This window comes from Grammomys surdaster, unplaced genomic scaffold (assembly GCF_004785775.1).
Source record: "Grammomys surdaster isolate TR1022 unplaced genomic scaffold, NIH_TR_1.0 353, whole genome shotgun sequence".
Taxonomy (NCBI): Eukaryota; Metazoa; Chordata; class Mammalia; order Rodentia; family Muridae; genus Grammomys; species Grammomys surdaster.
Genome location: NW_021604772.1, coordinates 389,861 through 417,261, shown reverse-complemented (window position 1 = coordinate 417,261; position 27,401 = coordinate 389,861). Strand labels below are relative to the sequence as shown.

The window sequence follows — 27,401 nt, the reverse complement described above, 5'->3', positions numbered from 1 at the left end:
CTTGACATCAGGAATAGTGTCTGAGTTTGGTGTCTGTGTATATGAGATGGATGCCCAGGTGAGGCACTCTCTGGATGCCCTTTACTTCAAGCTCTGCTCCATGCTTTGCCCATGTATTTCATTTAGTCAGGAGCAATTCTAGGTTAAAAAATTTGGAGATGAGTGGGTGACCCCATCCCCCAACCAGGGACAGTGCCTAACCTCTAGATATGATCTCTACAGATTCTCCCTCCCCACGGTTGGGCATTTCAGCTAATCTCATCCCAGTTTGGTCATGGGAGCCTCTTGTTTTTCTGGTACGTGGGACTTTCTGTTGGCTACCCCCAGTTCCCAGGCCCCATTGCTACACACCGCTGTTCAATTTCCTGTCATCTCTCTTCTGCTCCCATATCTGATCCTACCCTCCTTTTCCCTCTCCCTCCTCTTTTCCTCACAATCTCTCCTACCTTCTACCTCCTGTGAGTATTTTCTTCTCCCTTCTAAAAGGGATGAAGCATCCACATTTTGGTCTTCCTTCTTCTTCACCTTCATATGGTTTGTGAATTGTATCTTGGGTATTCTGAGCTTTTGAGCTAATATCCACTTTTCAGTGGATATATACAATAGGTGTTCTTTTGTGACTGGGTTACCTCACTCAGGATGATATTTTCTAGTTCTATACATTTGCCTGCAAATTTCATGAAGTCATTATTTTTAATAGCTCAGTAGCAAATTTTCCATGTGCCCAAGTATTCCAGGCTCTTCCCTACTTTCTCATCTATGAGATTCAGTGAATCTGGTTTTATGTATAGGTCCTTGACTCACTGGGACTTGAGCTTGGTACAAGAAGAAGTTTAGAATGGATTGATTTGCATTCTTCTACATGCTGATCTCTAGTTGAACCAGTACCATTTGTTGAAAATGCTGACTTTTTTCCCACTGGATGGTTTTTAGCTCCTTTGTCAAAGATCAAATGAACATAGGTTTGTGGGTTTATTTCTGGGTTGTCAATTCTATTCCATTGATCTACCTGACTGTGACTTTACCAATACCATACAGTTTTTATCATTATTGCTCTGTAGTACAGCCTGAGATCAGGGATGGTGATTTCCCCCAGAAGTTCTTTTATTGTTGAGAATAGTTTTTGATATCCTGTGTTTTTTTGTTATTCCAAATTAATTTCCAAATTAATTTACAAATTGCTGTTTCTAACTCTATGAAGAATTGAGTTGAAATTTTGATAAGGAATGCATTGAATCTTTAGATTGCTTTTGGTAAGATGGCCACTTTTACTACATTAATCCTGACAATAAATGAGCAAAGGAGATCTTTCCATCTTCTGAGATCTTCTTCACTTTCTTTCTTCAGAGACTTGAAGTTTTACTGAAATAGATCAGTTACTTGTTTGGTTACTGTCACACCACGATGTTTTAAATTATTGGTGACTATTGTAAAGGGTGTGATTTCCCTAATTTCTTTCTCAGCCTGTGTATCCTTTAAGTAGAGAAAGGCTACTGATTTACTTGAATTAATTTTATATCCAGCGACTTTCCTGAAGTTGTTTATAAGGTTTAGGAGTTCTCTGGTGAAATTTTTGGGGTCGCTTAAGTATTATACTATTATATCATCTGCAAATAGTGGTAGTTTGACTTCTTCCTTTCCTATTCGTATCCCTTTGACCTCCTTTTTTTTGACTAATTGCTCTGGTTAGAATTTCGAGTACTATATTGAATAGATAGAGAGAGAGTGGACAGCCTTGTCTAGTCCCTGATTTTAATGGAATTGCCACAAGTTTCTCTCCATTTAGTTTGATGGTGGCTACTGATTTGTTGTATACTGCTTTTGCTATGTTTAGGTATGGAGCTTGAATTCTTGATCTTTTCAAGACTTTTAACAAGAAGGGGTGTAAAATTTTCTCAAATGTTTTCTCAGCATCTAATGAAATGATCATGTGGTTTTTTCCTTTAAGTTTATTAATATAGTGAATTATATTAATGGATTTTCTTATATTGAATCAACCCTGCATCCCTGGGGTGAAGCCTACTTGATCGTGGTGAATGATCATTTTGATCTGTTCTTGGACTCAGTTTGCAAGAATTTTATAGACTATTTTTGCATCAATATTCATAAGAGAGATTCGTCTGAAGTTCTCTTTATTCATGGGTCTTTGTGTGGTTTAGGTATAAGCATAATTGTAAATTCATAGAATGAATTGGATACAGTTCATTCTGTTTCTATTTTGTGGACTAGTTTGAAAAGTATTGGTATTAGCTCTTCTTTGAAGGTCTTACAGAATTCTGCATTAAACCCATCTGGTCCTTGAATTTTTTGGTGGAGAAACTTTTAATGATTTCTTCCATTTCTTTAGGGATTATAGGACTATTTAGATGGTTTATCTAATCCTGATTTAAATTTGGTACCTGGTATTTGTCTAGAAAATAATCCATTTCATCTGGATTTTCCAGTTTTATTGAATATAGACTATTGTAGTAGGATCTGATTATTTTTTAAATTTCCTCAGTCTCTGTTATGTCCCCCATTTCATTTCTGACTTTGCTAATTTGGATACTGTCTCTGTGCCCTCTAGATATTTTGGCTACGGGTTTACCTATCTTCTTTATTTTCTCAAAGAACCAGCTCCTGGTTTTGCTGATTCTTTGTATAGTTGTCTTTATTTCTACTTGGTTGATTTCAAACCTGAGTTTAATTATTTCCTGCCATCTACTCCTATTGGGAGTATTTTCTTCTTTTTATTCTAGAGCTTTCAGATGTGCTGTGAATCTGCTCCTGTATGAACTCATCAATTTCTTGACAGTGTCACTTACCATTACTTTCATTGTGTTCCATAAGTTTGGATATGTTTTGCCTTCATTTTATTAAATTCTAAAAAGTCTTTAATTTTTTTTCTTTATTTCTTCCCTGACCAAGTTATCATTGAGTACTGTAAGAGGAGCTAAGGTGGGAGGAGTAAGGAGGGGAAGAGAAAAAGGAAAAGGAGGAGCTAGAGAGTGCAGAGATGTAGGAGGATGGAGAGCCACACAAGTATAGAGAACAGTTGTGGGTAACAACTTATATTTAGGTTAGCTAATTGGGAAACAACTCTAATTGTATGGGCATATTGTTATTGAGCATTACCAAACACATAAAGCCTTTGATTAATATTTAAGCATTAGAGTCTCATTTTCCTACCGGGCCCATGTGGATGGCAGGATGGTCTGGGCAATGTCCCAGCCTTACAGAGACACTGTGGAAGATTGGTAGATCCATCTCCCATGCTGGCATCTCATAGATGGCAGGGCTGGTGTTTCTGGCTGGCCGTTTCTAGCTGCAGTTTATGTGGCCTCTGTCTGTGGAACATGGCAGCTGAGCTAGGCAGAGCCTCCATAACTTAGATAGTGGGCTTGACCAGCAGCCATTTTAAATAATTACTTGATAGAGTACGTAGTTGTTCAGCTTCCACATGTATGAGGGCTTTCTGTTGCTTTTGTTGTTATTAATGACCATCCTTAGTCCATGGAGGTCCAATAGAGTACATGGAATTAATTCAATCTTCTTGTATCTGTTAAGGTTTATTTTGTGTCTGATTATATGGTCAGTTTTTCCAGAAGGTAACATGAGGTGCCGAGAAGGTATATTCTTTTGTTTTAGGATGAAGTGTTCTGCATATACATGTTAAATCCATTTGTTCATAACTTCTTTTAGTCTCACTGTGTCTCTATTTAGTTTCTGTTTCCATGATCTGTCCATTGGTGAGAGTGGGGTGTTGAGATCTCCCACTATTAGTGTGTGAGGACCAATGTGTACTTTGATCTTTGGTAACTTTTCTTTTACAAATGTGGTTGCTCTTGCATTTGGGACATAGATGATCAGAATTGAGAGATTATCTTGGTAGATTTTTCCTTTGAATCATATTTAAGCATCCTTTCCCATCTTTTTTTGATAACTTTTGGTTTAAAAGTCTATTTTGCTGGATATTAGGACTGCTACTCCACCTTGTTTCTTGGGAAGATTTGCTTGGAAATTTTTTTCCAGCCTTTTACTTTGAGGTAGTGTCTGTCTTTGTCACTGAGGTGTGCTTCCTGTATGCAGCAAAATGCTGGGTCCTGTTCATACATCCTATCTGTTAGCCTAAGTATTATTATTTTGGAATTGAGTTCATTGATGTTAAGAGGTATTAGGGGCCATTAATTGTTTCTTCCTCTTATTTCTGTTGTTAGATGTGGAATTATATATGTGTGTGTTTCTTCTTTTGGGTTTGCTGTGAAAAGATTAATTACTTGCTTTTTCTTGGGTTTAGTTTCCCTCCTTGTGTTGGACTTTTCCTTCCATTATCTTCTGCAGGGTTGGATTAGTGGAAAGATATTGTTTAAATTCATTTTTGTTTTGAAATACTTTGGTTTCTATATTTATGGTAATTGAGAGTTTTGCTGGGTATAGTAGCCTGGGCTGACATTTGTGTTCTCTAAGGACACATCTCTCCAAGATCTTCTGGCTTTTAGAGTCTCTGTTGAAAATTCTGGCATAATTTTGATAGGTCTACTTTTATATGTTACTTGACCTTTTTCCCTTATTTCTTTCAATATTCTTTCATTGTTCTGTGCATATGGTGTTTTAATTATTATGGGACAACAGGACTTTCTTTTCTGCTCCAACCTACTCAGGATTCTGTAGGCTTCTTTTATGCTATTGGGCATCCTTTCTTTAGGTTAGGGAATTTAGTTTTCTTGTATAATTTTGTTTAAGATGTTTGCTGGCCCTTTGAGTTGGGAATCTTCACTCTCTTCTATACCTATTATTCTCAGGTTTGGTCTTCTCATTGTGTCCTGGATTTCTTGAATCTTTTGAGTTAGGAGCTTTTTGCTTTTTGTATTTTCCTTGACTGCTGATGTCTTCTGTGGTATTTTCTACACCTGAGATTCTCTCTTCTATCTCTTGTATTCTGTTGGTGATGCTTGCATCTGTGAATCCTGCTCTCTTTCCTAAGTTTTCTATCTCCAGTGTTGTCCCCCTTTGTGATTTATTTATTGTTTCTATTCCGTTTTTAGATCCTGGATAGTTTTGTTCAATTCCTTCACCTGTTTGATTGTGTTTTTCTGTATTTCTTTGAGGAATTTATGTGTTTCCTCTTTAAGGGCTTCAACTTGTTTACTTGTGTTCTCCTGTATTTATTTAAGGGAGTTATATATGTTCTATACAGGGTTCACTGTGGTGGGAGAACTGGGTTCTGATGATGACAAGTAGCCTTGGTTTCTTTTGCTTATGTCCTTACCCTTGCCTCTCGCCATCAGAATAGCTCTGGTATTATCTGGCCTTCATGTCTCTGACTGTGGCTTGTCCCTCCTGCAAGGCTGTATGTCAGTAATCCTGAGAGACCACTTCTGTCTGGGAGGAATTTGGGTATGGAAAGCTGTGGCACAGGATCAGCTCCAGGGTACAGAGGGAAACTGGAAGGATCCTGGCCCCAGCTGTTCCTTGGTTTCTGTGTCCTGATGGTTCTGGGTAGGTCCCTCTGAGCAAAAGTGGTGGTCTTACCGTGCTCACAGCTGTGTCCACATTCCTGGGACACCAGCTCACTCCTGGTGGTATTTGGACATGGAGCACTATGGCACAGGATCTGCTATGGACACAGATGAAAACCAGAAGAATCCTGTCCCCAGCTGTTCCTTGGTGTTGGTATCCAGAGCCAGCTTGGCAAACTGGCTCCAAACTCAGGAATGTCACACATAGGTGACATCTTTTGCCAAAATAACTCTGCATACCTTCCCAAAGCCATTCCTCACATGCACCTGAGAACAGCCTATGTCACAGTCTAGATAAAAGACAAACTTTTCCCCACCTTCAACCCTTTTTTCCCTTGTCTTTCTCTCTCTCTCCCTTTCTTTGTCCTCATTCTTTCCTAATAAAACCTCTGCCATGTGGAACTGCTTTGGCCTGGTGTGGTCTATCCAGACATGAGCCATCAATCCAACACAACACTGCTGCTGAACCCCAGGAACTCAGTGGCAACCGCCAGCAGCTGCTTCACAGATCTTGGAGGCCAGGGGCAGGCGGGGGATTGAGTGGGGGAGTGGGGAGATACTGTGGCCAATCACGGCTATAAGGACTGTTGCTGGCAGGCTGCTAAGTCTGAATGGTGAGCGGACTCACCAGTAGTCAAGGGCTCTCCACCGCTGCTAAGTTGCTACAGCTACTGCTGGCAGAACTCCAAGACCCTCACCACAACCAACCAACACCACAGTTGTAACCAGTGCCCAGTGGAACTTCTGCCCAGGGCCTGCTGCAAGCTGCCATCTGAGGAGCTGCCCACCTGGGCTGGGAACAGCTGATGTCCCAGCCCCTCAGCCACAGGACTCACCATGACTGGCAGGAGATAATGGAGAAGAGGCACTCAGATCCACTTGTAACAGCAATGACTGACCAAGGCCGTCCAACCTGTTCCCGGCCCTACCGCCCTGCTGCCGAACCACCACGACATCTGCTGGCCGCTGTGGGATTCACAGCCTTCCACCACGTGAACTGCTTGCTGCTGCTGCCACAGTGGGATATATTAACTTCTACCACGTGAGCTGTGCCGCCAGGGTCCACTCTGTAGGTCTAGCTTCTGCCACGTGGGCTCCTCAGTTGTTCAGGCCCACATCAGTTATTCAGATCCATGTTTCTCTGCTATCAGACGGCTAAAATCCACACACAGACACTGACTTATTGGTAAGGTCAGTTGGTGGAGAGAGTCCCAATTTCCTAGATAGGGCCTAGCCAGCCAATTTTTTGGGATAAGGAGTGGGCATTTCACAGCCATGGTCCTTATGACTAGACTCCCAAGTGGCATACAGGATAGGACATCAACCCTTGGGTGACCATATCCCTAGAAAGCGGCTCTTGCAACCCTCCCCCTCTGGGCTCTTGCAGCTGTTTAAGAAATCCCTATGCCTAGGGTAGAGAAGCTTTCTAGTAAGTCCAGGATTTACTGTGTATAGCCTCTAGGTGGCCTTAGTGATGACTTAGGCCTCTAGCCTGGCTGGAATTTTTGGTTATTGAATTATTCTCAAGACCCCGGTATGAATAACCCAATAACTCGCCAATGAGTGCTTCAATGTCTTCGACCATATCTCCAGGCACCCCACTGGGATGTCTCCTAGAAAATCTCAAATCTCTAAAATTAACGCCTGACTTGAAGGCATCAAAGCTAATTCACCTCTGCAATAAGGTCTAGATTCAGAACCCATTAGATAATGGTTCCAAATGCCCACATAATGGCACACTAGATCCAGTTATTTTACGGGATCTCCATACATACTGCCGGTACTCTGGTAAATGGAAAGAGGTTCCATATATTCAAGCATTCATCTACCTTCACTCTAATCCCTCTATGTGCTCCTCTTGTTCCCCTACCCAACTTCTCTTAGCCATGAAACCTATACAACCTCCACTAGATGATGCTACAACCCTGGATCCAGCTAACAAACTGTCTCCCTTCCATTGCAGACCCAAACTGCTGCTTCAGTTTCTCCTCCTCACAGGGATACCCCAGAGACTACTAGCTCAACCTCTCTAGATCCCTCCTCTCCTCCTGTGCCAGCTGCAGGTCGCTCCAATCACCCTGCATTAGCACCGACCTTTACCTCTCCTATCATGCACTCTAAGGCCACAGACAAACCCCCATGTTCTCCTCCAGAGACACCTGACCCATCACCAGTCCTTCCTCTAAGGGAAGTTGCTGGGATAAATGGCCTTGTCATAGTACATGTCCTTTTCTCTCTGAGTGAACTTTCTCAAATAGAAAGCAGACTGGGTTCCTATACCTCTAACTCCTCTGCCTTTATTAAAGAGTTTCAGTACATTACTTAATCTTATAGCTTGACTTTGCACGATGTACATGTGATTCTTACTAATAATTTGCTTCCTGAGGAGTGAAAGCAAATTTGTAAACAGGCAAGGACACATGTAGATGAAATTCATCAAACAGATGGGGCATATCCAATCGGATCTGAGGTAGTGCCTGACCAGGATCCACAATGGCATTATAATTCTGCACGTGGTATTTTAGCCAGAGATAGATTTATAAACCGCTTTCTGGAAGGCCTATGAAAGGTAGCCTTAAAGCCAGTAAATTTTGAAAAACTCCAAGAGGTTGTCCAGGACAAACAGGAGAATCCATCTCAGTTTTTAGAAAGCCTCAAAAAGGCTTTATTGCAGTATACTAATCTGGAACCTGGTAACCCAGAAGGTAAGCAACTCTTGATGACCTACTTCTTTTCCCAGAGATACCCCAACATAAAAGCCAAACTTAGAAAGCTGGAGAGGGAACTCCTAACTCCACAGGCAGAAGTCTTAGCACTGGCCTTCAAGACGCACCATGAGAGAGATGAGAAAGCCCGCAAACAAAAATACCATATGCTGACAAAGTCTGCCCAACCAGCTCCAGCCACTACCCCAGACTCCTGGTCTTCTAAGACTCAGAGACCACCAGGCTCCTGATACAAATGTGGTCAACAAAGTCATTGGGAGAGCTTGTCCTAACTTCTGCAAGCCAAGGGGGCCATACCCTAGGTACCATCAAAAGGGACATTGGGATGTCAATTGCCCTGATGCTGCATAGGACAGAGGGACATCACTCCCAGATAACTCTCCAGCTGACTTCCTAGGCTTAGCTATGGCTGACTGAGGAGGTCCCAGCTCCCTTGACCCAACCACTGCCATCACTAGAAGGGAGCCCTGAGTAGCCATCATCATATGTGGGCTGCGCATCTCCTTCCTCTTGGGCACTGAGGCCACTTACTTGGTCCTGAGAGAATTTTGGGGATCCACTTCGGCCTCTTGTTTTTCTATCATTGGAGCAGGAAGACAACCTAGCCTTCCTCACCAGACCCCACCACTTAATTGCATTTTTAGGGGTGTACTTCTCACCCATTCCTTTTTAGTAGTGCTGACATGTCCTGTCCCCTTATTGGGAAGGGATCTTCTAGCTAGGTTGGGAGCCTCTATTTCCTTTGCTCCCCCTATTCACCTAAACCCAAGCTCTTCAGCAGTTCCTCTGCTCCTTTCTCTAGCCTGTCAACCTACTAACACTAACATGTTTTCTTTAGTAGCTTCTTAGGTAGATTACCCAGTCTGGGACTTCCAGAATCCCTCTGTTGCTAAACACAATTCTCCTGTTGTTGTCCAATTATTGGAATCTACCAGGACAGTACTCTGTTAAGCTCCAGAAGATGTGGAGACTACCTACCTTGTCTTCAATCCCAGAAAATTAGATTCCACTCTGGCAGCTGCACTAAACCTCATGGGATTACACATGGGTTTCTCGTCCTCCTGCTGCTGTTCATTTCCATCCAGCATAGCCCTTACATCTGGAGATTTGAGGCTCAAGAAACCCTCACTGATAACAAAGAGTTTTTCCAAATAGGGCCAGGAAACTGCTCCATAGCCAGATGCCAGGAACCTATCCAAACTGCTGTCATTCCTGTATCTGTTATCCCATCTAAATATTATGATCTCTATACTTGCTTTCTTTTTGACCAGACAAAAGATTATTGTAGAACATGGCTGGACAAATATAGGGGCTGCTCATATTGGTCTTGTCAGATACATATGCTAGGATCACAGACCAATCACTTCTTGCAACACCACAAGACACTCCTTTTCTACATACAAGACCCATGGACTCCCAGGTGGGAGACAGGAGTTGTTACTAAGCTCTACCACAAAAATGAACCCGAGTCCCCAGTAAGTACTATCAGCATCCAGGGAAAATATGTCTCAATTGACCAAACTCTAGATATTGGGAAAATAGAAGTAATCAAACATTCCTCCAAGGTTACCTCTTTGACATCACCCCTCATAAATGGTAATAACTTGTCATTTTGATTCAGACTGTTTGACCTCAGCATACCAACTCCTTAATGTCACCAGACCTGGTCACTTTAAACATTGCTGGCTATGCATACCCCATGGAACTAACTCACAAGTGCTACTTACAGCATCTCGGTGATACTGCCAAGTAACCTTACCTCACCTTTTATCAGCTGCCCTACTCCAATGTTGCCATGACTCCATACCTTTCCTTTGTTTCTGTCTTTGGGATGGCAAACTGTTTTAAGACCTCCGGGACATGTTCTGTAGGAATGCTAAGCTCCCTAGACTGAAATAGTACCACAATCCTTGATATGTCATCTCTGCCATAATGCCCTGCAGACCAAAACATGTCAATTCTTCGTGGCACTCAGGTATATCATCGCCTACCCACCAGCTGGTCAGGAGTTTGCACATTGGTACTCCTTTTCCCTAAACTAAGAGTAATCCAGGGAAACAAACTCCTGCCAATCCTAGATGTCATATCTATGATAACTGCCCAATGTAAGAGAGCAGTTCAGATTGTGCCACCCTTGGTCACTGCAGGAATAGACATAGGTACTGGTACTTGAATTACAGGCATAAAGACTTTCATGACCCAATATGATAAATTCACTTTCAAGTTTAAAAGTGATTTTCAAAAAATGTCTGAAACCATGCTTACTATCCAGAAACAGATAGATTCTTTCACAGCTGTGGTGCTTCAGAACTGATGGGGACTAGATGTCCTGACAGCTAAAAAAGGTGATCTTTACCTGTTCCTTCAAGAAGAATGTTGTTTCTACATCAACCAAGCTGGGATAGTGAGAAGTAAAATCCAGGGGCTACAATCAGATATTCAGAATTTCAGGGAATGTGAGGCCTCCAGTTCTGGGATTTTCAAAAGCCCTATATGGAAGTGGATATTCCCTTTTGTAATGCCTTTCCTAGTCATCTTCCTGGCACTATTCGTTCCCTGCCTCATGAATCTTGCTTCTACATTCCTTCAAAGACAAATACAAAAAAAAAAAATTCTAGCCAAACTATTAATCAGTTCCTGTTACAGGATTACCAACAGCTGTACACACAGTAGCATGATACGAATGTTTATTAAATGGATCCTGATGGCAAAAGTCAGACCCCAAAATTGACAATGCCCCTAGACAGCAGGAAGCAGTCTAGGAGACATGATGTCCCTATTTCCTTCACCATCAGCTTCCCTCTCCCCTATTTTTCCCCTTCTCATTATGATAAGTAAAAGGGAGGTATGTTGGTATACAGAGCCAGCATGGCAAACTGGCTCCAAACTCAGGAATGTCACACATAGGTGACATCTTTTGCCATGACAACCCTGTGTACCTTCCTAGAACCATTCCTCACACTCACCTGTGAACAGCCTAGTCACAGCCTAGGTAAAAGGCAAACTTTTCCTCAACTTCAACCCTTTTTTCCCTTGTCTTTCTCTGTCTCCCATTCTTTGTCCCCATTCTTTCCTAATAAAACCTCTGCCACTGGAACTGCTTTGGCCTGGTGTGTTCTATCCAGACAGGAGCCACCAATCCAACACAACACTTGGTTCCTGTGTTCTGATGAATCTGGGTGGGTCCTTCTTGGGCCAGGAATTTGAGCAGAAGTGGTGGTCTTACCTGTTCTCACAGATGTGTTGACACTCCACTCCTGGGAGACCAGCTCTCTCCAAGCAATATTTGGGTATGGAGCCCTGTGGTGCAGGATCAGCTATGGGCACAGACAGAAACCAGCTTAGTGCAGAATTCTATCAGACCTTCAAAAAAGACCTAATACCAATAATCTTCAAGTATTCCACAAAAAAGAAACAGAAGGAACACTACCCAATTCATTCTATGAAGCCACAGTTAAACTGATATCAAAACCACACAAAAACCAAATGAAGAAAGAGAACTTTAGAGTAATTTTTCTTATGAATATCAATGTAAAAATACTCAATAAAATTCTTGCAAAAATAGATCCAAGAAGACAAAAAAAAATCATTCACCACAATCAAGTCGGCTTCATCCCAAGGATGCAGGGATTGTTCAGTATACAAAAATCCATCAATGTAATCCGCTACATAAACAAACTCAAGAAGAAAAAAACCACATGACCATTTCATTAGATGTTGAAAAAGAATTTGACAAAATTCAACATCCTTTCATGTTAAAACTCTTGGAAAGATCAGGAATTTAAGCCTTTTACCTAAACATTGTAAAAACAATATACAGCAAACCAGTAGCCAACATCAAACTAAATGGAGAGAAACTTGAAGTAATTCCACTAAAATCAGGGACTAGACAAGGCTGCCCACTTTCTCCCTATCTATTCAATATTGTACTCAAAATTCAAGCTAGAACAATAAGACAACAAAAAGAGATCAAAGGGATACAAACTGGCAAAGATGTAAATTTATCAATATTTTCAGATGGTATGATATTATACATAAGCAAACACAAAAATTCTACCATAGAACTTCTGCAGCTGATAAACAACTTCAGCAAAGTGGCTGAATATAAAATTAACTCTAGTCAATAGCCTTCCTTTATGCAAATGATAAGCAGGCTGAAAAAGAAGTTGGGGGGAATTGTAAGCTCCCTTTACAATAGACACAAATGATATAAAATATCTTGGGGTAACTCTAACAAAACAAGTGAAAAATATGTATAACAATAACTTCAAGTCTCTCAAGAAAGAAATCTAAGAATATCTCAGAAAATGGAGAGATTTTTCATGTTCATCATTTGTAAGATAAACACAATAACAATGGCCATCCTACCAAAGGCAATCTACACATTCCACACAGTCACCATCAAAGTCCCAACAAAATTCTACAAAGACATGTAAAGAGCAATTCTCAAATTCACCTGTAAAATCAAAAAATTCAGAATAGTGAAAAATTCTTAACAATAAAAGAACTTATGTGGGAATCACCATCCCTTACCTTAAGCTATACTACAGAGCAATAGTGATAAAAATTGTGGTATAGAACTAAACAGAGAATTAACAATGAAGGATCCTGGAACGACTGAGAAGCACTTTAAAATGTTCAAATTCCTTAGTGGTCAGGGAAATGCAAATCAAAATGTCCCTGAGATTCCACTTTCCACCAATCAGAGTGGCTAAGATCAAAATCTCAGGTGATAGCACATATTGGTGAAGATGTAGTGAAACAGGAACACTCCTCCATTGCTGGTGGGATTGCCCACTGGTACAAGCACCTTAGAAATCAATCTGGAGATTTCTTAGAAAATTGGAAATAGTTCTACCTGAAGATTCAGCTATACTTCTTTGGGGCATATACCCAAAAAGGTATACCATGCCACAGGGACATATGTGGCATTGTGGACAATGTTCATAGTGGCCTTGTTTGTGATAGCCAGAAGCTGGAAACAACCCAGATGTCTCACAACAGAAGAATGGATACAGAAAATGTGGTTCATTTACACAATGGAATACTACTCAACTATTAAGAAGGAGGACATCATGAGTTTTGCAGGCAAATGGATGAAACTTGAAAATATCATCCTGAGTGAGGTAACTCAGATCCAAAAGGACATGTGTGATACTTACTCACTAATAGTTGTATATTGGCCCAAGAAAGTACAGAATATCCAGAATACAATCCACAGAACTCAAAAGGTTAACAAGCTGAAAAGTTCAACTGAGGATGCCTCAATTCCACTTGGGAGGGAGAAGAACACAATCACAGGAGGATAGAAGGAGGGAGTGGCCTGGGTGAGAAAGAGGACTGGGGGCAAGAGGAGAACATGATCAGGTATTGGTGGGAGGAACAGGACTGAAGCCCTGAGGGCTAGCAGAAAGAATGGAAGCAGGCAACCTTGAGAAGTAGAAGGTGGGGTGACCCCAGAATGTACCAGAGACCTTGGAGGTTAAGAGACACTTGAGACTCAAAGGGAGGGTCAGTGGGGAGAGGGAACTTGTAGAGCCCACCTCCAGCAGAAAGATGGGGCATCAAGTGAGCGATGAGATTCCACTTCACAATCAAAAATTTTGACCCATAATTGTTCCTGTCTGAAAGAACTGCAGAGACAAAAATGGAGAAAAGCCTTAGGAAAAGGAGGTCCAGCAATGTGGGGAAAATTTTAGAAGCCGCCTCAGTGGTAGGGCCCCAGAGGGGCTTCTACCGCTGTGGTGGGTCCCACATTCAGGAGGAAGCCTATGGTTCCAGCAGCCTGGAGGCCTTGGCGGCAGCAGGCCCCAATAACACGAGGAAGTCCTTGGTTCCAAAAAGGTTTATTGTCATGGTGGATGACAGATGGATCTAGGCATACCCCCCAGAAACTCAGGGCAGTCCTGAGCTATATAGGGAGGGAGAAAGGGGGAGGATTGGGGGAGGATCTGGGGGAGGCATGTTTAATTTGCTCTGCCCTCTGGCCTTCATTAGTATGTAAATCCCTAGGGCCTGAGGCCTATAGCCTGGCCTATGTGACTGAACAATGTAATTCTATGGAGACCATGACTGCTTTTCAGGATCCTGGGTTCTGGGGGCGCCAAACTCCTGCCGGTTCTCATGCAGAATCCCACCCAGAGTCTGCAGAGTCTGGGGGTTCTAGGCACCTGTTCCACCATGACCTAGGATGCCCTTACGAAGTCCCACATCTCCTCCCCTTTACTTTTTTTAAAAAGGAGGGTCACTGTGAAAATTTTGAATGAGGAAGCCGAAAGAAAGCACTATGTAGGCCAGAGGTATTAGCACAATCACATCACAGGGTAAGGGGAGTTGGGGGGGGGGGTCGGGAAGGGAAGGGATCATTGAATCAATTGAATTTATGTGGTACAGTTTGAGGGTAGTAATATCTGACTAATCTAGATAGACATTACGTTTTCCTCACTAACATGTAACTTTAGCTATTTGACTTTGGCAAAAGAGTTCATTTGTAGCTGGAAGGTCTGAATCTGTCCATAGGACTCAGTGAGCACCTCTGGATCTTGGCATGCATCTCTGGATCTCAGCGTGTCTCTGGAATCTTCAGTCAGGTGATGTGGCATTCTAGGCAGGTTCCAGGAGGCTCTACAAGTCTCTGCTGGACTTGAGGGAGCACCTGTAGAATAATCACAACAGGGAAGCAGCACCCTAGCAGGGGGATGTCTGTAAAGAGTGTATAGTAAGCATTAGGCTACTTGGGATCAGGCACGTCATGGTGTGTCATTGAGATCCTAGAAAGCAAAAGTGTTTGAGGAAATTTTAGTCTTAGAAGTCACCTTTGAGTCTGTTTTAGCTGGCTGAGGAAGAAAATCATATTAATTATGTAGGCAGCAACAGTTTGTCTGTAAAAGGAAATGTAAGGACCCAGGAAGAGGACCCCATCTCAAGTCCCAATTAGCGCGCACCCAAGGAGACACGAGAGACTGACTTGATGCAATGGCAAAAGGCAGTTTACTAACAAGGGCCCTTGGATCGAAACTCATCCCACTCAGGGGAGAGAATTTCGATGAAGACCCCAGGAAGTTTAGAACTTTTATAGGGGGAGGGACAAGGGGGAAGGGAAAAGTGGGAAATTCTGGCACGATTACATATGATTGGATATTTCAAACATCAGCACTTTGCGTAAGCAATCATTTTGACAGGTTGTATGGCCCACTATTTTTGACCATGATGTCTCAGACCTTCTAGGATAAACACCAGGTGGCCCATTACTCACTTGGGCATGTTTAGACTGGTCAAGATATGTCTTTGGTTGTTTCTACATTTCTGGTCACCTCGTCCCTAGAGGGGCTTGATCTTTTTATTATGGCTACTCTCAGTAAGCTCAGCAAGCTGTCCTGCTGTCTTTGCCAAGTTGTTTGTGGTCTCTGCTGAGCTGTTTTAATTTTTACCCTTACAGAAACTAGTTGTTAATTAAGAGCTGGAAGGTGGTGATCAGCACGTTGATTTAACCTGTGGAAGTAAATTTAGATGACTTTCAAACCTTGAGGAAATTTTAAATGTTGAAAAAAAATGTTGGGAATATATCATGGGTGTTAGAGAGAAAAGGAGACATTTAGACAAAAAGCAAAAAATTTATGGGTTGAAAAGCACAAACACTGTTGTTTTAGGCATTCCTGTTAAGGGAAAAGGCATTAATGGCGGATTTAGAAGTAGTGGAGGAAAGGCCTGTTCTGCCATGTGGTGGTTGGGCTACCACATGGTGGCTGGGTGTTCTAGCAGAGAGGCCAAGGAATTCCCCCTGTTGTTTTTCTTAGAGAAAAGAAAGGCTAACTTTGAAGAAAAGTTTAAAGCGAAAAACATGAAAGTTTGATAACAGAGTCAGAAGGAGTGAAAGGCTGTGTGAGACTGAGCTATGGCAGGGAGACACCTAGAGGCTAGCACCTAGAGTCAGCAGCTCACTGGGGGAGGACAGGCAGCGGCAGTTTCTCTAGGCTCAGCCTGGAGTTTTTAGTTGTGAGAAAGAAACTGTAAGGTAAACAGAGGTGAAGGGGTGTAGATTGAGTCTCAGACCCTCTGCTATCAGATAAGCCAGCTGGGCTATAGCTGGCCACAAATGACCTAGAAGGTGAAGTGGGGGAGGGGGCAAACAGGGAGCCAGCCCTGTTGTTAAAGGCGATTCAGCTGGACTGTAACCAGCCGGCCGCAAATGGCGGGAGAGTGGGGGAATTTTATATTAGGCTAGTAGGCAGAGCATGAAAAGTTAACCCTTGGGGGCAGGGCAAACCTCTTGGCAGGCAGAGCAAGGGAGAAGTTTTTGGAGGGAGGGGTAAAGAATGGAGATTAAGGAGTCTCCGCCATTTTGTAGGGAACATGTGGAGAAGAGGGAGAGAGAGGCCTAGTCTTTTGAGCCAGGCAGGAGCTAGTGGTAGTTAAGATTCAGAGAGAAAACATTGGCCCAAAACACGTGGAGAGAGAAAGAGGGAGAAAGGATGGAGACCTGCCTAGTCTTAGGGACTAGACTGGAGTTACTCACAGTTTCATGGAGAGGGTCTTGGCGGGCACCAGCGGGGGGTACTCTTGGAACTGGCTTTGTCCGAATCCTTTACCACCTGTAGGGAATGATGTAGGCCCATGCGTGGGCATTCGTGGGTGCGTGGGTCCGTGCATCTGTCATGACACAGTAGCTTAGCATGGCAGGAGCACACGGGATCTTGGCTGAGTTTTTTCCCTCCAACACCAGGCAAGCACAGCGGGGCCCCGCCCAGCATAGGGAATTTTCACTCAGGTTCCACAGGGGTGTAGAGCTCTTGAACTGGGGGTTTCCAGGCCAGAAGTTGGCCGGAGACTGATTGGTCTCAAGTCCTTGGTTCTCAGGACTGAGACAGGGGCATGTGGGCTCACGTCGGACAATCCACAGCTGAGAAAAGGAGAGGGATAGGGGAAGAAGAAAGAGGCCCTAGCAGCACCCATGGGAGAGACTGTACTTGCTTAGCAGACTCGGTGGCCTGGCCAGGTTGTTTGAAGATGTGGCTCCTTGTGGCTGGAACGCAGAGATCCTCCAAGTGAGAGATTAAGCAGCTGTAGCTTTAGTCAGCATGGGAGAAGCGCAGAATCTTCACTGAGTCAATTCATCACAGCACCGGACAAGCAGGGCGGGAAGCTCGGCTGCATTCTGTAGCAGAGTGGGGTGGCCAGGTCCTTGAAGTCCGTGGGTGTCTGTGCCCCACGTTGGATGCGCCAAAATGTGGGGAAAATTTTAGAAGCCACTTCAGCGGTGGGGCCCCAGAGGGGCTTCTACCACTGTGGTGGGTCCCACATTCAGGAGGAAGCCTATGGTTCCAGCAGCCTGGAGGCCTTGGCGGCAGCAGGCCCCAATAACACGAAGAAGTCCTTGGTTCCAAAAAGGTTTATTGTCACGGTGGACGATAGATGGATCTAGGCATACCTCCCAAAAACTCAGGGCAGTCCTGAGCTATATAGGGAGGGAGAAAGGGGGAGGATTGGGGGAGGATCTGGGGGAGGCATGTTTAATTTGCTCTGCCCTCTGGCCTTCATTAGTATGTAAATCCCTAGGGCCTGAGGCCTATAGCCTGACCTATGTAATTCTATGGAGACCGTGACTGCTTTTCAGGATCCTGGGTTCTGGGGGGCACCAAACTCCTGCCAGTTCTCACACAGAATCCCACCCAGAGTCTGCGGAGTCTCGGGATTCTAGGCATCTGCTCCACCATGACCCAGGATACCCTTGCGCAGTCCCACACAGCAACAGTCCCAAAATGGGATCCAGCTCAAGGGGAGGCCCCAAGGCCTGACACTATTATTGAAGTTACAGAGTGCTCACAAATAGGGGCCTATCATGACTGCCCTCCAAAAGACCTAACAAGTAACTGAAAGAGTAAATATTTACCCCCCAACCAATGGACAGAAGCTGCTGACCCCTGTGGTTTAATTGGGGGAAGCTAGAAGGAGCTGAGGAGGAGGGTAACCCTGTAATAAGACCACAACTATCAACTAACCTGGACCCCCAAGGTCTCTCAGACACTGTACAACCAACTAGGCAGCATACACCAGCTGATATGAGGTCCCCAACACATATACAGCAGAGGATTGCCTGGTCTGGGCTCAGTCAGAGAAGATGCATCTAACCATCAAGAGTCTTGAGGCCCCAGGTGTGAGGAGCTCTAGTGAAGTAAGGGGTTGGGGGTAGGAACATCCCTGTGGAGACAGAGGAATGAAGTATGGGATATGGGACAGTCATAGGGTAGACAGAGAGGAGGATAAAATCTAGATTGTAAAAAAAAATTAAATAATTAAAAAAAAAAGTCTTGGAGAGAATAGGAATGCAAGGCTCATGACAAAATGCAATAAAGAAAATATACAGCAAGTTGCTAAGCAGAATTAAATTAAATGGAGAGAAATTTAAAGCAGTCTCGCTAAAATGAGGGACAAAGCTGTCTGTTCTCTCCCTAATATAGTACTTGAAGTCCTAGCTAGAACAACAATAGAACTAAAGGAGTTCCAGGTGATACAAATTTGAAAGGAAGAAGTCACTGTATCACTATTCATAGATGATACAATAGTATAAGAAGCAACCCCAATAATTCTGCCATAGAACATTTTTACAGCTGATAACACCTTCAGTAATGTGACTGTGTAAAAATTTATCTCAAAGAAAGTAGTAGCCCTCCTTTGCACAAATAATACGTGTGCTGAGTAAGATGTTAGGGAGAAAACACCCTTTAGAATAGCTGCAAGTAAGGTAAAGTATCTTGGTGTATCTATAACCATGCAAATGAAAGGCCTAGATGACAGGAACTTCAAGTCTCTGAAGAAAGAATTTGATGGCAATATCAGAAAATGAAAGGTTCTCCAATGCTCATGTGTTGGTAGGATTCTAAGAGTGAAAATGGCCATATTACCCAAAGAAATCTACAGATCCAATGCAATTTCCATTAAAATTCCAACACAATTCTTTACAGGTCATGAAAAAACAATTCTCAACTTCATATGGAAAAACAAAAGCCAAGGACAGCTAAGCAATCCCATACAATAAAAGAGTTTCTGTGGATATCACCATCCCTTATTTAAAGCTATACCACAGAACAATAGTACTAAAAACTGTTAGGTATTGGTATGGAAACAGACAGATTGATGAATGGAATTGAATCAAACACACAAACGTAAACCCATACACTTAAAGACACTTGACTTTTTACAAAGAACCCAAAACAATACAATGGAAAAGGGAGAGTGTGTTTGGCAAATGGTGCTGGTTTAGCTGAACGTCTACATGTTGAAGAATGCAAATATACCCATATTTATCACCCTTCACAAAACTCAAGCCAAAGTGGTCAAAGACCTCAAAGTAAAACAGATACACTAAATCTAATAGGAAAAAAGTAGGGAATAGCTGTAAACTCATTGGCATAGGAGACTACTTCTAAACAGAACACCCATACCTCAGGCACCATAATAAACAATTAACAAATGGGACCTCATGAAATCTAAAAGCATCTGTAAGGTAAAGGACACTATCAATAGTACAAAATTATAGACTATAGATTGGGGAAAGAGCTTCACCAACTCTACATCATACAGAGGGCTAAAATGCAACCTACATAAAGTACTCAAAAAGTTAGACACCAACAACCCTAATAATCCAATTTAAAAAAAGGTACAGAGGTAAACAGAGAATTCTCAACAGAGGAATCTTGAACAGCTGAGAAATGTTTAAAGAAATGTTCAACATCCTTATTCATCAGGGAAATGCAAATTAAAATGACTCTGGGACTCCCATCAGAATAGCTGAGATCTCAAGGAACAGGACATGGTGGCAAGTATATAGAACAAAGGAAAGACTCCTCCATTGCTTATGGGAGTGAAAACTTATACAACTACTCTGGAAATCAATGTCAGTTTCTCAGAAAATTATAATAGTTCTCAGCTGTACCACATCTAGGCTTATACCCAAAAGATGCTCCACCATCCCACATGGACACTTGCCTAACTATGTTTGTAGCAGTTTTATTCATGATAGCCAAAAAATGGAAAGAACCCAGCTGTCCCTCAACTGACGAATAGATAAAGAAAATGCGGTTCATTTGCACAATGGGATACTATTCAGCTATAAAAATACTAAGACATCATTAATTTGTAGGCAAATGAATGGAACTAGAAAATATAATGTGTGTAAAAACAAGGACATCCCATGGTATGTACTCACTTTATATGTATATATTATCCATTGCATACAAGATAATCACACTACACTCCACAAACCCAAAGAAACCAAATAACAAGGTGGAGCCAAAAAAGGATGCTTGAATCTTTCTTGGAACTGAGAATAGTATAGATAGTAGAAGTGGATGAAAGGAAGGAACTGGGTAGTAGAAGGGATGAGGAAGGGAATAAGGAGGGATGATCAGGTATAGGGAAAGCAGGCAAGAGAAAAAGGAATTCTGAAGTGGGCAGGAGAACATCTCTATTACATGCCAGAGACTTGGGACCAGAGGAGGTCCCAGACAGTCTATGGAGTGACTCTACCTGGTACTCCTTAGAGTGGGGGAGATATGAAACCCCAAGTGTCTACCTCCTATAGCCAGGTAGGACTCTCATTGGAAATAAGAACAGCAACCCACCATAAAAGTCTTTGACCCAATACATGTCATGCCTACTAGATGAGAAGAGACAAAGTTCCAACAGATACTGAGATAATGGCCAACCAATGACTAGTCATAATTGGAACCCATCCCATGGTAAGGAACAAATCAATGACACTATTAAAACTACTATGTTATACTACCCAACAAGATCCTAACATAACTGTTCCCAGGGAGGTTCTGATTAAATCAGGTGTAAAGACCCAATGGCAAAAGTTAAATAGAGCTCAGAAAGTGATATAGATGAGTTAGAGAAATGAATGAGAGACCCAAAGAGGATAGGGACTTCACAGGAAAACCAACAAGATTAATTATCCTGGACCCATGTAAGCTCCCAGGAGACTGAATCACAAACCAAAGAACTACCATTGGCTAGATGTAGGCCTCCTGCATGTATGTAGCAGATATGTAGCTTGGACTTCATGCAGATACCCCAACAACTAGAGTGGGGGCTTTCCTCCAATCTGTTTCCTATCTGTGGATCCTGTTCCCATAACTGGGCTGCCTTGTCTGGCCTCAGCAGGATAGAATCACTTAGTTCTGCAGAGACTTGATGTGCCAGGATTGGATAATACACTGTGGTTGGGGTGGGTGTGTCGGGGAGATGAAAGAGAGGGTGGAATAGTGAGAGAAGCTGTGGGAGGAGGGGACTGGAAGGAAGGAAGGAAGGAAGGAAGGAAGGAGGGAGGGAGGGAGGGAGGGAGGGAGGGAGGGAGGGAGGGAGGGAAAGAGGGAGGGAGGAAAGAAGGAAGTAAGGAAAGAAAGAAAGAAAGAAAGAAAGAAAGAAAGAAAGAAAGAAAGAAAGAAAGAAAGAAAGAGAAAGAGAGGAGAAAGGGAGCCAGGCGGTGGTGGCGCATGCCTTTAATCCCAGCACTTGGGAGACAGAGGCAGGTGGATTTCTGAGTTCGAGGACAGCCTGGTCTACAGAGTGAGTTCCAGGACAGTCAGAACTACACAGAGAAACCCTCTCTCGAAAAACAAAACAAAAAAAAAGAAAGAAAGAAAGAGAGGAGAAAGGGAGGAAAGGAGAGAGAGGGGAGGAGGGATGGAGGGAGGGAGGGAGGGAGGGAGGGAGGATGCTAAGTAACCAAGGATAATAGAGAAGACATTGTCATAATCCGTTAATATTTTTCCTAAATGGTTTTCATTTCTATAGAAAGGCATGTGTGATATTTTTTAATTAATATCACCATGAATACAAACATCAACTTCTATTTATAACTGGACAGAGATATAATTAGGTAGTAGAATGATGATTACCTACTATATGTGAGGTGCTGAGTTCATACCCCAGGACCACAGAATTACAGTGTGTATGTAAAAGTTAAGGAATTATCTTTTTGTGTACATTTTGTATCTGCTATTTATTTAATATTGCATCTTGTGAAAATTAATATCATGTGGGTTCAGCCTATAAAATATTTTGGGTTAGCCAGTGTCATCTTTAACACAAAACTTATACTTCATATTAATACTGTGAAGCAACATACTTGGATGTTTTGACAACTTACATCTAAGTGTAACAAAATGGAAATGAGAACATCATTATGAGAGGTCCTGAAGTGTCATTTATCAGAAAGAAAAGAGGCAAAATCCTTCAGTGATCCCAGCATGTTCATAATGCCATTGTCATTGCACATACAGAAGGTTGAGGGGCATATAACAGGGATCTCCTTGCCATAAGGCACTATCTAACAACAGCAACCCATTGTTTGAAAGTTTTTTTGTGGGATGTGCTTTCTAAAAGGTTGAAAACAGTAGATGTGCTCCTTAGGAAATTTAGTCAACAAGACGGATTTGCAATTGATGGTAGCTTGGATGTCACCATGAGATCTTCCTTCCCTAGGCAGATCTGGGGCAGTGGAATGGAGGACTAGTATGCTTTGAAGGATAAATGAAAGTAACATGGGGAATGATTTTGTGCCAGACAAATGAGCTAGCTTGGCAGAATATGGTACTGTTTTTATCTGAACCTCAGGGTAGATACAAGCTTTTTGTAAGGAACTAAGCAAAAAGAAATAAATTTTTTATGTTTTACCTTTTTGGTTTGGGGTACAGTGACCCATTTTTGAGGATGACAATATCACTTATATTCTTCTAAGTCACTGCCAATATTGATCAGAAAGGAAGTCACAAAGAAGTTGTGAAGAATTGAGTGAAGGAAGTTCTGTTAGGCATATGTTCCTGCTCAGTAAATAAAGCCTTGCTGACCGTTGATCTCTCACAAACCTTTGTATTAATAACTTGTGTTTTGCTTAGTTAAAGGCTACTTTAAATACTTTAGAATATTAGTGACACTCCAATGTTACACACACTATTAACAGTCTCATTTAATACATAGGAAAATACCAAAGTCAGTAATTCACATATACAATATCAGTGAGTTGTACAGTGCAGGCCCTGAAGGCAAAATATTCACACATTCATTCACACATGGGGCTTCTGGCACTTATGATATTCAGCAGAATTTATTCAAATGGAAAGAATGACCAATCGTAGCCTGTTCTACATGTCAGAAGCCTTCTTTGATATTCTCTGTCCTGGCATAGTGAAGGTGATTAATAGAAATGACATGGAAATATATAACATTCTTACCTTTTTTCTCTTTTCTAGAAAGTCTAATGTTAGCAACTGCCAACCTTAACTGAAATAACTGTACACATTCTTATGTTTCCATGACTACTATGGCTACTTGATGGATCCTGAGCAATGACTAGATTCCAATGGGCACACATAAAACGCCAGGCTAAAGTCTCTATTAGTTTGTTCTTGTCATGCATCAAATATCCACTATAATTTATTAAGACCCTGTGAAAATTATTCTTGATTGTCTACTTGACCACATGTAGGATTAACTAAAGCTGAAATAACTGAGCAAATCTCTGATGGATATTTTTTTTATTTAAGCCTTTGAAGCTCAAAGCTCTACTTCTAATGCAGATCTTCTAAGTGTAAATATTTGCCTTATCTATGGATCTTTTGAGATGCAGAGATCCATTATTAATCTGGATCAGACCTTATGCTGGCAGCCTATATAAAGGACACAAGACCTTGTTATCTTTATCTGCTAGCTCTTACTCTGGCTATCAAGTCCATTCCTTCACTAACATTAGAGCTTACTTCTCTGTGATTTGCAAATACACTAAAGAACAGCTGAGACATCCAGCCTTCTTGACTAAATGACTACTTTATTCTTGGACCTTCATTTCTAGACACACATTGATGCAATAGCAGGACCACAGTCTATAAACCATTCTAACAAATCACCTCCATAGACGACAGACAACTAGACAGACACACACATATAGAAATGATATATATGTACATAAATACATACAAATATACAATCATACATACATACAAATATAGTCCCTGATTCTCTAGATAACCATGACCATTAGGTGTTTTGATATTACAAGTGGTTCAAGAGCAAAAAACATATAAGTATGAATACTTTTTACTATCTCAAATAAGCTCTCCAATTTGACAACACCAATTATTACTAAAATTTCTCCAATTACTGAAGACTCTCACAGAAGCTCAGAAAGAACCAAAGGCTCAGGATGTAAACTATTTTACAAACATAAATAGAGAAATGCATCTGATTATTCTGATTCACCAATTGGAAGTCACAATGGATTAATTGTCTGTATAGAAAACCTTTGACAGTTTGTGGAAAAATAATGAAAATTATTACACTGGTAGGTTGCTCATATCATCTCTGAATAAACTGACAAAGGAAAAGAATGACCTCTGATAAAATTAACCAAAATTCAGCATCTCATAATGTGATGAAAGACAACAATAAACATACTGATAAAAGTGACCAGCTCTTGTACATAAGCAATCTAATGTTTTCTAAGTGTATCCTAGAACAGAAAAGTAGCCACAGGGCCCAAGGTTCAGAAAATCAAACTGAAACTCTGATTATAAGATTGGCTTGTTTACAACAAAATTAAAATCCCAGCCTCAGAAAGTATCAACAGTTAAAGTAAGGACATTAATTGGTAAAGAACAGGCTATTCTCCCCTAAGGAATGAGTCTCTTTGTCATCAACACAAGGTACAATCACACCTCTGATCGTACTTTTTCATCTCTAGCTGAGGAAAATAATCATTCATTACCTGTTAAACCAACAATTGACATTCTTTGGAGGAAATCCCAGGTGAGACAATGCTGATGTCCCTCGGTACACATGGAAAGTTGCACTGGACCTATAACAAGAATTAAATGTAAGCATATTCCTGAGGAGATGTGCTACACTACTGAAAAGCTGAATGGATTTGCTAATTGATTCAAGCAGAAGTCTGGAAAATGTGTGTGGTAAGTGATATTCAGGATGTGAAATGATAGTGGAAAAAACATAAAACTGGATGAAGCTGACTTTATGGATTCTTAACCTACTAAGTGGAGTTTCTAGGTTTAATATGTAAGCTTTAACAACTAAAAATCTTAATAGTCTGCTGAATTATGTGTCAAAATTCGGGTTTGGGAAAAGGAGTTGGAGATATATGATATCCTTTGGCTTGGTGTTGATGAATGACTTTTAAGGCTAAATAAATTTGCAGTGCTAGAGTGGGTATATTGTCTAAAACCTGATCCTTCACAATTCGAAGGCCCAGAAGACATACCCTTTGCTGATCTTATAATAGGAAGAAAAATGGTGAATTGGGCACTAGCACATTTGGCAATCATGGTTGTTGCCCCTTTTCTTGTGTCAGACCATTGGATTAGAGATGCTAATATTCAGTTGAATAAATTAAATAACATGTGTTTAATTGGGCCCTGTAGTAACAGGGCCAAATTTGTAGCACTGAATTGACAAAGACAAGGTGACAATAGTTATTGTAATGGACAGTACAGACAATGCAATGTCCATTATGCCCTGACCTGTAATGGTCATCAGGAGCAAAGTGAATTTTAACATGACACAACTCATATGGACCTTTGGTACTGGCTAATCAACCATGCTGTTTCCTAACATAAAATAAATGAGTGCCCTGAATCAGTGGAGGGTCTGGTACCACTAAAGGCCAGGTAAAAGTTCCTGATCTGAGTTTCTTCCTGAGGCCATGTTAATTTTAGACGGTTATGTAGAGCTGGTCCAAACTATCACCTGGAAACCATAGGACAGTTGCCCCCACCATTCACACTACTTGGGAGAGTGGGCCCCACACCTCATCTACTAAACACAGTAGAGCTGTTCATAATTGCAAGAATTGCAGGTAAGCTAGCCCAAAGGGTGTGAGTGTGGAAGTGCTGGCCCTGCTACCCATTTGCCATGTGGTTCCTTGGATGAGTGAGAAATGCCCCTTCCTCCCCCTTCACCACCTGCTGCAAAAAGAACTGGCCCTGAACTGATGAAAACAGAAGAGCTTGTCCCACTCCTTACCTGCTGTAGGACTCAAAAGAGTAGGACCTGCAACTCACTATGGCAGCACAGTAGAGATGACCCTGGTTGCAGGGGTTGTGGGTGAGCCAATACATAGTGAATGCATCACAAGAGGTATCCCTGCCACTTGTCTACCTCCCAGTGGCATGGAAAAGGAAAAGACGTCCTACCCCCTGGAACAAATTCTGCCAGACTCTAACTAAGACCCTATATTTATATTCTAGCCCCTTTTCCATCACTGTCATTACATAACTTAGTTGTACTATTACTTGCATCCTGATAGCCAGAGCAAGTAATTTCTTTTTTATTTGCTTTTTCCTTTTAATCTATTCACCAACTCTATATCCCGATAGCAGATTCCCCTCTCCTCCCAGTCCCTCCATCCCACCTCCACTTATCTTATCACCCTCTACCCTCCCCCTCATGGAAGGGAAGGACTTTCACGAATATCAACCTACCCCAACACATCAAGCTGCAGTAAGACCAGGCACCCCCTACCATCCCACAGAGCCTAGACAAGGCAGCCCAGGCAGGGGAAATAGTAAAGTAAGTAATTTCTTTTTTTTATTTTTTAAGTAAGTAATTTCTAATGGTAAATAGACATTGTATGGACAAACAACTCTGAAAACTGCAGACTGGTACAGAGAAGTTGAATTTGCCTTCTTATTCCCCCAAACCACTATCATCTTTTGCATATACCCCTTTTAATCTTACCCTTTGAAATACTCATTCAAAGTTTGAAATAATCTGCAGAGGTCAGATGGCCTTTTTCTACTTTCTCTCTCTTTAAGTTGCCTCAGAAGTCTGAAAGACTCCTCAAATTCTGGAAGCAGGAGTTCAAAACAATGCTGGAGGCTCTTTAAATCCCCAAGAAGATCCCTCATATGGTTCTGGGTTCTTAGGTGAGGGGTCATCCTCTAAGAGTACAATCCAGGTCATTAAACTAGCTGAGCAAAGAATTGTATCTCCTGTAGAAAATACCTAAGTAGACAGTAAAGAGAAAAGGCCTTTGGAGACACAGGGCCACCAGACAAAGTCTGGGCACTGGAACTCTGAGGTAAAAAGGACAAAGTGTCAGCTTCCTGTCACTAGCATGAAAGAGAAAAAGAAAGAGAGAGGGAGAGGGAGGGACAGGAAGGGAGGG

At 41.9% G+C, this 27,401-nt stretch overlaps 1 pseudogene; it reads left to right on the top strand.

Annotated features, from left to right (window-relative positions):
• Window positions 1-6,388: 6,388 nt before the first annotated feature.
• Window positions 6,389-27,401, top strand: part of LOC114631188 — a 47,264-nt pseudogene continuing 26,251 nt past the window's right edge.